The sequence below is a fragment of the Castor canadensis genome, chromosome X (genome assembly GCF_047511655.1).
Source record: "Castor canadensis chromosome X, mCasCan1.hap1v2, whole genome shotgun sequence".
Classification (NCBI taxonomy): Eukaryota; Metazoa; Chordata; class Mammalia; order Rodentia; family Castoridae; genus Castor; species Castor canadensis.
Genome location: NC_133405.1, coordinates 4,019,089 through 4,027,638, shown reverse-complemented (window position 1 = coordinate 4,027,638; position 8,550 = coordinate 4,019,089). Strand labels below are relative to the sequence as shown.

Here is an 8,550-nt window from a genome sequence, read left to right as displayed (position 1 = left end):
CAGGGTGATAGACATGGATCTAGTTTCAGTTTTTTGCAGACAGATAACCACTTTTCCCAGCAGCATTTGTTGAAGAAGCTGTCTTTTCTCCCTTTTGGCGCCTTTGTCAAAAATAAGGTGGGCATAGCTGTGTGGATTCATATCTGGGTGCTCTATTCTATTCCATTTGTCTCCATGTCCCTTTTTTTTTTCGCCAGTGCCGTGCTGTTTTTATTGTTATGGCTCTGTAATATAGTTTGAAGTCAGATACTGTGATACCTCCAGCATCACTCCTTTTGCTCAGGATTGCTTTGGCTGCTCCAGGTCTTTTGGACCTTCCCATGACTTATGCTCCTTTTTCATTTGAAGAAAAGCCTCAAATGATCTTGCCAATCTTTCTCAGGTAGAAACAAAGCCTGAAAGAGAACAAAACAGCTATGAAATCTGGCACAACCAGGAGTTAAACATCACCCCTAGCAAAATCCTTGAAAAACTCCCTGCTTTTTTCCCCCTGGAACTTATTCAGCAGTACCTGACTAGTTTTCTGACATGAGAAAGGAATCACAGGAATATTTTTTATTTAATTAGGATATTTTCCATTAATTCAATTTATTTTTGAATAAAACAAAATAATGGGATAGACTTTTCATTTGCATTACGATTGATACCCACCCAAGCAAGTGTATTTTTTCTGTTTAGATTCAAAATGGCAAGCCAGAAAAAAATAAGCTAACACTGCAGTGTCACCAGCAAGCCATTTAACCATCCAGGTTTCTGCTTTGGCAACAGTATTCCTGCATGTTTGTGTTAGCTTATTTTTTTTTTTTGACTTTTACTACATGTATATTTTAAATTAAAATGAAGATAGCCTTTGCTCGTGCAGGGGAGTGGCTTGGGTGCTTTTCATGCCCAGGGTGGAGGGTGGAGGTGAGGCTAGCAGGGAAGGCATGCCATCACCAGGCCGGAGCACTGGGTTCCTCTCGTCTTGGTTACTTATTTTACTACCAAATAATTTTCTCGTGGGTCCTTGCTTTGTGAATGTTGATACCTCTGTCAGGAAAATATTTCAGATCAGTTCTGAGAAAAGTTTTCATGTATCTTCAAAGACAAATTTTCTTATCTTCCTAGATAAGAAAATAACACGAGTAATACAATTTTCTTTTTTAAATCAAATTTTATTGTACTTCTTGACACTTCTTAATTAATTAATTACTTGTTTATTTTGGCACACTGGGGTTTGAACTCAGGTCTTTGTGCTTGATAAGCAGTCTCCGTACTACTTGAGCCATGCCTCCAGCAGTAACACAAATTTCATTGTTGCTCTTGAATTTACTCTCTTACCTCTGAGTTATAGGGCAGAGGAGAGGCCTAGGATGCAAGCATGTTCTAAAAGATCAGAAGATCTCTTAGCAGGGTCATTTGTTCACACTGCAAGTGTCCCAAGGAGAAAATGCAGCTTCCTGCGTAATTATAAATTTCTCCTTGTTTATAAAATGAGTAATTCTGAGTGAAATAGGTATCCAGTTTAACGATGTCCGACTGAGGCACTAATACCACTTTGCATTTCAAATATCTTTTGGCCATCTCTGTTGATATTTTATCTTTGTCTGAACATCTCTGATGGGAGCAGATCCTCTCCCCCATGTATCCACAGAGGCATGGGAGCTCTGAGGAGCATTTGAGTGACAGCATTGGCAACCCTTGGCCAGTCCTGTCACTCCCAGGAAGGGTGGGTTTTTGCTGAGGATGTGCCAGCAGGATTCTAAAGCCATGAAAACTGCTCACTGCCAAAACAGATCGCAAATAGAGCGAGCTACTACTCTGTTACCTGCTGACAATCTGTTCTGTGCTTTCATATGTGCTTAAGTAATCTCGGATGACAGGGGGGCAGTGACAATTGCACTGTGAAGGAAAATTTGATAATTCTAGCCGCCAAAGGCAGAGGGCAGGGCATGTATGAAGAACACCATGGTGGTGACCAGGTGGCAGTGGCTCGTTCTGAGGCCTTTGGAGTGGGGGGTGGGCAGGGAGCCAGTATCTGGTAGGTACATCTGTTTGACCGGTTGCCTTTTATTTCTTGGCTTTTTGTCCCAGTGCTGGAGATGGACCCCATGGCCTTGCTCATGCTAGGCAAGCCCTGAACTCCTGAGCTCCATCCCAGTGCTAGCGCTCAAGTGGAAAACACAAGCTGGCTGTGCAGCAGGCCTCCCATCTTACACTCTGCAGAGGACTTTACGTTCTCCCTTTTTATTCTCAAGAGCTTAACGTCTCTCAGGCTTTCCCTAAGCACTGTATAAATATTAAACTGACTGACAAGCGTTGTTTACAAGAAAGAGAGCATCCTTGTAGTATTTGAGAAGGGCCTGTGTTCTGACCTGAGGCTTGCTAATGTCCCAGGAGGGGAGAAAGCTGTGGAGTTTAATGAGCTGTCTTCTGATTCTATTCCTAACAATTAGGCATTGCTTAAGTAACAGGTTGTTCTTTGATTACAGTGTGCACGGCCACCAGTGAATGGTCCCCAGATATAGCTACAAGAGTTGTATCCCTGGGAAGACAGGGAGCAAAGGGCAATCAGCTTCCTCACAGGGTAATGACCCGAGCATGCACACTAGATATCACTCAATTAAGCTGTGGAAATGAAAGCACAAAGTCATGATTTGATTGGTGTCGTATTGATATTTAACCATAATATATGGATGCACACAATGTTCCAAGATTTTCCTTTTGGTTTCGTTTTTTGGCAAGGTGTGTTCTACTTGTTGCAATCTTTGCTGGTTTCATGAATGCTACTACTTTTTGGCAGAAAGCAATCCAAGAGGTATGGGACTCTCAGTGTGGCTTCCATGAAGCTGGTGTCCCTGCTGAAACCGTAATGCTGAAGGATAGGCAAGTCTTTTCATTTGAGGTGCTTGCTGATGTGCAGTGTGCCTTACTCTTTGCTGCTTTCTTCCCCTCCTTTGTGGCATCTGACCCTCCTGACAGTGACCTTCTGGGGTAACCCATTGCACAGGTTATTCCAGGCTACGTGACTTGCTTGACATGACTCGGCTAGTGCATCCTGTGAGTACCTTCCAAGAATTCTGGCGCCCAGAAGGGTGTCAAATGCTATTCGTTTTGCAGGTTCTCCTAGTTGAATGACTTAATAATTTTTACAGTGTGGATGAAGGCAAGTATGTTGTGTTGGCTTGATCTAACCTTAGGTCTTCCAGTTGGGAGCATTCTTCTTTGTACAGACAGGCAGTAGGTCGTGGAATCTTCACTCTTTTCTGCCCAGAGTGGATCAAGACTGCTTTGAACCATTCCTGGGTATGGGGGCACATGCTCACCCTCAGGCAGAGCTGTTGGCGCTTTCCCACCTTCAGCATCGGCCTCCATTGCTGACCGCTGAGAAGCCGTGCTGGAAGGCAAGGAGTGCACAGCACTTTGAAACAACTTTAAAGTGACAGGCAGGGGATTTGACTGGGAAATTCCAGCGTGTCTCTGCACAAGATGATTGCACTTTGAGGTACAATTCACAGACAAAGTCAATCACCATGCAGAATCTAGGCGTTCTCCGTGAGGACTGTTTCACTTTTCCATGCATTTCACAAGAAGCAAGGCGGAGACTTTGCGGAAATCAACACGTGTGCTCCCAGGAGGTGTCTGGAGTGCATCGTGCGGAGAGGACACTGTAGCCGGCATGCGTGCAGAGCCTGGCCCTGGTGCACGGACGTCTTAAGCACTGATTGAGGGAAGGAGTGATGCAGGTAGGAGGGGGACACAGGAAGGAGGAGTGGTGCAGGTGGGGGGGGCAAAGATAGGATTGGGGGTGCAGGTAGGAGGGGGGCGAAGGTAGGATTGGGGGTGCAGGTAGGAGGGGGAGAAGGTAGGATGGGGCACAGGTAGGTTGGGGGTCGCAGGTAGGGGGCACAGGTAGGAGTGGTACAGGTAGGAGGGGGGCGAAGATAGGATTGGGGGCTGCAGGTAGGAGGGGTTCAAAGGTAGGATGGGGCACAGGTAGGAGGGGTGGTGCAGGTAGGAAGGGGGGCTCTGGCGTGGGGGCCGCATGAGGCAGCAGCGACTACTGACAACAGTCCAAGTGGGGGGGTTGCAGTCTTTTCTTTTGGGGTTCTTTAGACCGTCTTTCTAAGTGGAGAACAGTGTGGCTAATGAACTCACGTTCATTGCCTTTGAGTTTTCATGACTGAGGAGAACTGGGGTTAGGCCGGGGATGATTTTAAGATAAGGAATTTTAAATAAGCTTAGAGTAAACCAGCTCATTTCCAAAGGGTTCCTTCTCCCACTCAGTCTTACCCTGATCTCAAAACCCAACAAACTATATTTACAAACTTTCACAGCCGTGTCAAACGGACTGGGAAGGAATACTCGGAGTTGGGAATATTTGTCTCCCAGTGGTGGAGTTATGTGTGCATTGTCTTTTTGGTAAATGTAACACTCTAAAAAGTAAGAAACCCAAAGTAAATTTCCTTTGAAAAAAGCACAAAAGAAACACTAAGTCTGGCTCCTTCCCAGTGTTCTAAGGGGAAAAATGATTACAGTTTTACAAAACTGCCCAAGGAGCTCCACACTGCTGAAAGGTTTTGATGTCTTTTGGAAGGATTGGGTGGACAGCCTTGCTGCCTGGCACTCCCGCAGCCCTTGTCCTGTGTGGAGATTGCGCTCAGGGGACTTTTGTCCTGAGAGATAAGTCCCCAGCATGGGGCCAGGCGCACTAGGGGTGGGCTGCCCCAGCTTTACCAAAAACAGCTGGCTCCTGCCTTCTGTGGACTGGCAGCTGCATGAAGTGACCCACCACAGCCTGAGGGAGAAAAGGTGTCCTCAGGACGACACTGTCAGTTTGCAGAATGGCCTGCTGTCAGCCCCAAATGGGCCAGAGGCCAGTTCAGCCCTTTGGGCAGGACATGGAGGTCACCATGTTGGGTGTGTCCAGGAGGAAAAGCGGGTTGAGACGATTTCATAAATGCCCTTGCTGATAAATTGATCATTGGCAAAACTTCCTGTGTTCATGGTGTTACTGGGAAGGACAAACTCCTGCACAGAGCAGACTGAGGCGGCCTGTGGCCTGGAGGATTGCAGTGGTTCCTTGACATTATGCCAGATAGCACACATTGTAAGTCTTGTTGCTGTGGACCTTACCAAGGTCCCCTCGTGCTCAAGTCTTCTTTTTTTTTTAATCTCAATTTTGTAGATAAAAATAACAGTAATAATGGGGCTTGAGTTTAAAAGGGGGCACTGTGGGAGGAGGACTGAATGGGAGGGGGAGGGAAAGGAGAGGGTATTGAGGAGTGAAGAGGATCAAAGTGTCTCATATGTATGGAGATAGCATAATGTAACCCACCAAATAGTTCTTAAAGGGAAGTCGGGGAGGGGTGAACTTACTCAAAGACACTATATCCCCTGTACTAGTAACAAATTCTGGATTTAAAAAAATTGAAATCTAGATTCTGAATATGAGAGCAAACATGCAATATTTGTCTTTCTGAGTCTGGCTTATCTCTCCTAATATGACGATCTCCATCTCCATCCATTTTCCTGCAAATGACACAATTTCATTCTTCTTTATGGCCAAATAAAACTCCATTTTATATATATATATATATATATATATATATACACACACACACACATATATACACACACACACATATATATACACGTATATATATGTGTGTGTATGTATATATGTATGGGTCACATGTTCTTAGTTCATTTTTATTAGTTGTAGGCATGGGCTGTCTCCAGAGCTTGGCTATTGTGAATAGTGCTGCAATAAACATGGGTGTGCAGGTAGCTCTGTTGTGTTCTGGAGCACATTCCTTTAGATACATGCCCACAAGTGGTTTCCCTGGATTATATGGTAATTCTAATTTTAGTTTTTTGAGGGGCCTCCATACTGATTTCCACAGTGGTTGTACTAGCTTACATTCCCAGCAGCAGTGAATAAGGGTTCATTTTTCCCTGCATCCTTGCCAGCATTTGTTGGTGGTGTTCTTGATGATTGCCATTCTGACTGGGGTGACATGAAATCTCTGTGTCGTTTTGATTTGCATTTCTCTTATGGCTTAGGGTATTGAGCATTGCTTTGTGTATTTATGAGCCATTTGTACTTGCTTATTTGAGGACTATTTGCTCAGTTCGTTTAACCCATTTATTATTTGGATTCTTTTTCTTTTGGTGTTGAATGTTTGAGCTCTTTCTATCTTACGGATATTAATTCCTCGTCAGATGATTTTCTCCCATTCTGTAAACTGTCTCTTCACTGTGGTAATTGTTTTTTTTGCTGTGCAGAAGCTTTTTAATTTGATGCAATCTCATTTGTCGATTCTTATTATTTCCTAACCATTTGTGTTATTCAGAAAGTCATTACCCTATGCCTGTATCTCCAAGAATGTTCGTTATGTTTTCCTGTAGTAGTTTCAAAGTTTCAGGTCTTATCTCCAGATCTTTGATCCATTTTGAGTTGGTTTTTGTGCAGGGTGAGAGGCAGGGATGCAGCTTCAGTCTTCTGCATGCGGATATCCGGTTCTCTGAACACCGTTTCTCGAAGAGGCTGTCTTTTCTCCAACGTATGTTTTTGACAACTTTGTCAAAATCGTATGGCTGTGGCTATGTGGGGGTATTTCTGGACCCTCTATTCTGTTCTCTAACCATCACCATCTTGTCAGTACCGTCTCAACAATTTGCAGTAGTGCCCACAAATTATATATGCTAATGTCTTACTGACCATCTTGATTTTCTCTCTTGATTTTCTTACGCCTTTTAGCACTTCAGCCTCTCAATGTTTATGGAATTATTTTGACAATTGGGTATCTCTTCTTTGAAATAATCCTAACATTCTGTGGGGTTGTTTTTTGCAGTGCTGAGGATCGAACCCACAACCTCATGCATTGCTAGGCAAGCACTCTCATCCTACTAACACTTATTTTTCTCTTTAGGTCTTTTTACTTTCAGGGCTGACAACAATTAGAACAATAACAACAAAAACAAGTGGCACAGTGCCCTTCATAATTATTTGTAGGGGATGAATGATGAGCAAATAAATTAATTACAATCACCACAGACAGCTGAGTTTACCCAGAAACAAAACATGTGGGACTCGGTGCAGTGAAAACAAGATTCTTGCTTCCTCTGTGACTTCTGGTGCAGCCAAATACAGTGAACCTTAATAAGTAGGGACTAAGGGTGGCTTCAAATATGCCAATCTAAGTTGTGAAATTTTCAGGTTCTTGACTCAAGTTCAGTTTTTCTCTCCATTTATGTACGTGAATCGTCCCGATTAAATGCTCGTGTGGGCTGGGGTGTGGCTCTGCATCGGTTTAGTTGGTTTGTTTTCCTGATTGGTGCCAATACTTACAGGTGAAAAAGGACTGCAGTCATGTCCTTTTTTGCCTGCATCTTTGTATCCTAGGACATTCTTTTCTTGAATCCCAGGAACTCTCAGAAGCAGCAAGCTGTTCACTTTCCACTGTCTTCAGCCACCTGAATGCTGTGCCTCCCAGGTGGCAGCTAGGTTCTCACAGCCATGTGTTGTACAAAGAAATAGTCTCAGTTCCCCAGGCTGAGCAGGGAGAGGCTGACAGTCCATGGTTGTGACACAGTGCCAAGCCAGGCAGGTGTGACAAATGGGGAGGAGTGAGGAGGGAGGACCAGGCAAGGCTTCTTTTTTTTTTCTTTCTTTCATTTTTCTTTTATTATTCGTATGTGCATACAAGGCTTGGTTCATTTCTCCCCCCTGCCCCCACCCCCTCCCTTACCACCCACTCCACCCCACCCCCGCTCCCCCTGCTCAATACCCAGCAGAAACTATTTTGCCCTTATTTCTAATTTTGTTGTAGAGAGAGTATAAGCAATAATAGGAAGGAACAAGGGGTTTTGCTGGTTGAGATAAGGATAGCTATACGGGGAGTTGTCTCACATTAATTTCCTGTGCGTGGGTGTTACCTTCTAGGTTAATTCTTTTTGATCTAACCTTTTCTCTAGTTCCTGGTCCCCTTTTCCTATTGGCCTCAGTTGCTTTAAGGTATCTGCTTTAGTTTCTCTGCGTTAAGGGCAACAAATGCTAGCTGGTTTTTTAGGTGTCTTACCTATCCTCACCCCTCCCTTGTGTGCTCTCGCTTTTATCATGTGCTCATAGTCCAATCCCCTTGTTGTGTTTGCCCTTGATCTAATGTCCACATATGAGGGAGAACATACGATTTTTGGTCTTTTGGGCCAGGCTAACCTCACTCAGAATGATGTTCTCCAATTCCATCCATTTACCAGCGAATGATAACATTTCGTTCTTCTTCATGGCTGCATAAAATTCCATTGTGTATAACAAACTGTAGAAATGATCCCTGAAAGTATAGTCTTTCCATTGTGTATAGATACCACATTTTCTTAATCCATTCGTCAGTGCTGGGGCATCTTGGCTGTTTCCATAACTTGGCTATTGTGAATAGTGCCGCAATAAACATGGGTGTGCAGGGGCCTCTGGAGTAACCTGTGTCACAGTCTTTTGGGTATATCCCCAAGAGTGGTATTGCTGGATCAAATGGTAGATCGATGTCCAGCTTTTTAAGTAGAGGCAAG

General features: G+C 44.1%; 1 pseudogene; it reads right to left on the bottom strand.

The window, feature by feature from the left end:
- Positions 1–8,200: 8,200 nt before the first annotated feature.
- LOC141420004 (small nucleolar RNA U3) lies at positions 8,201–8,331 on the bottom strand (annotated as a pseudogene).
- Positions 8,332–8,550: the final 219 nt, after the last annotated feature.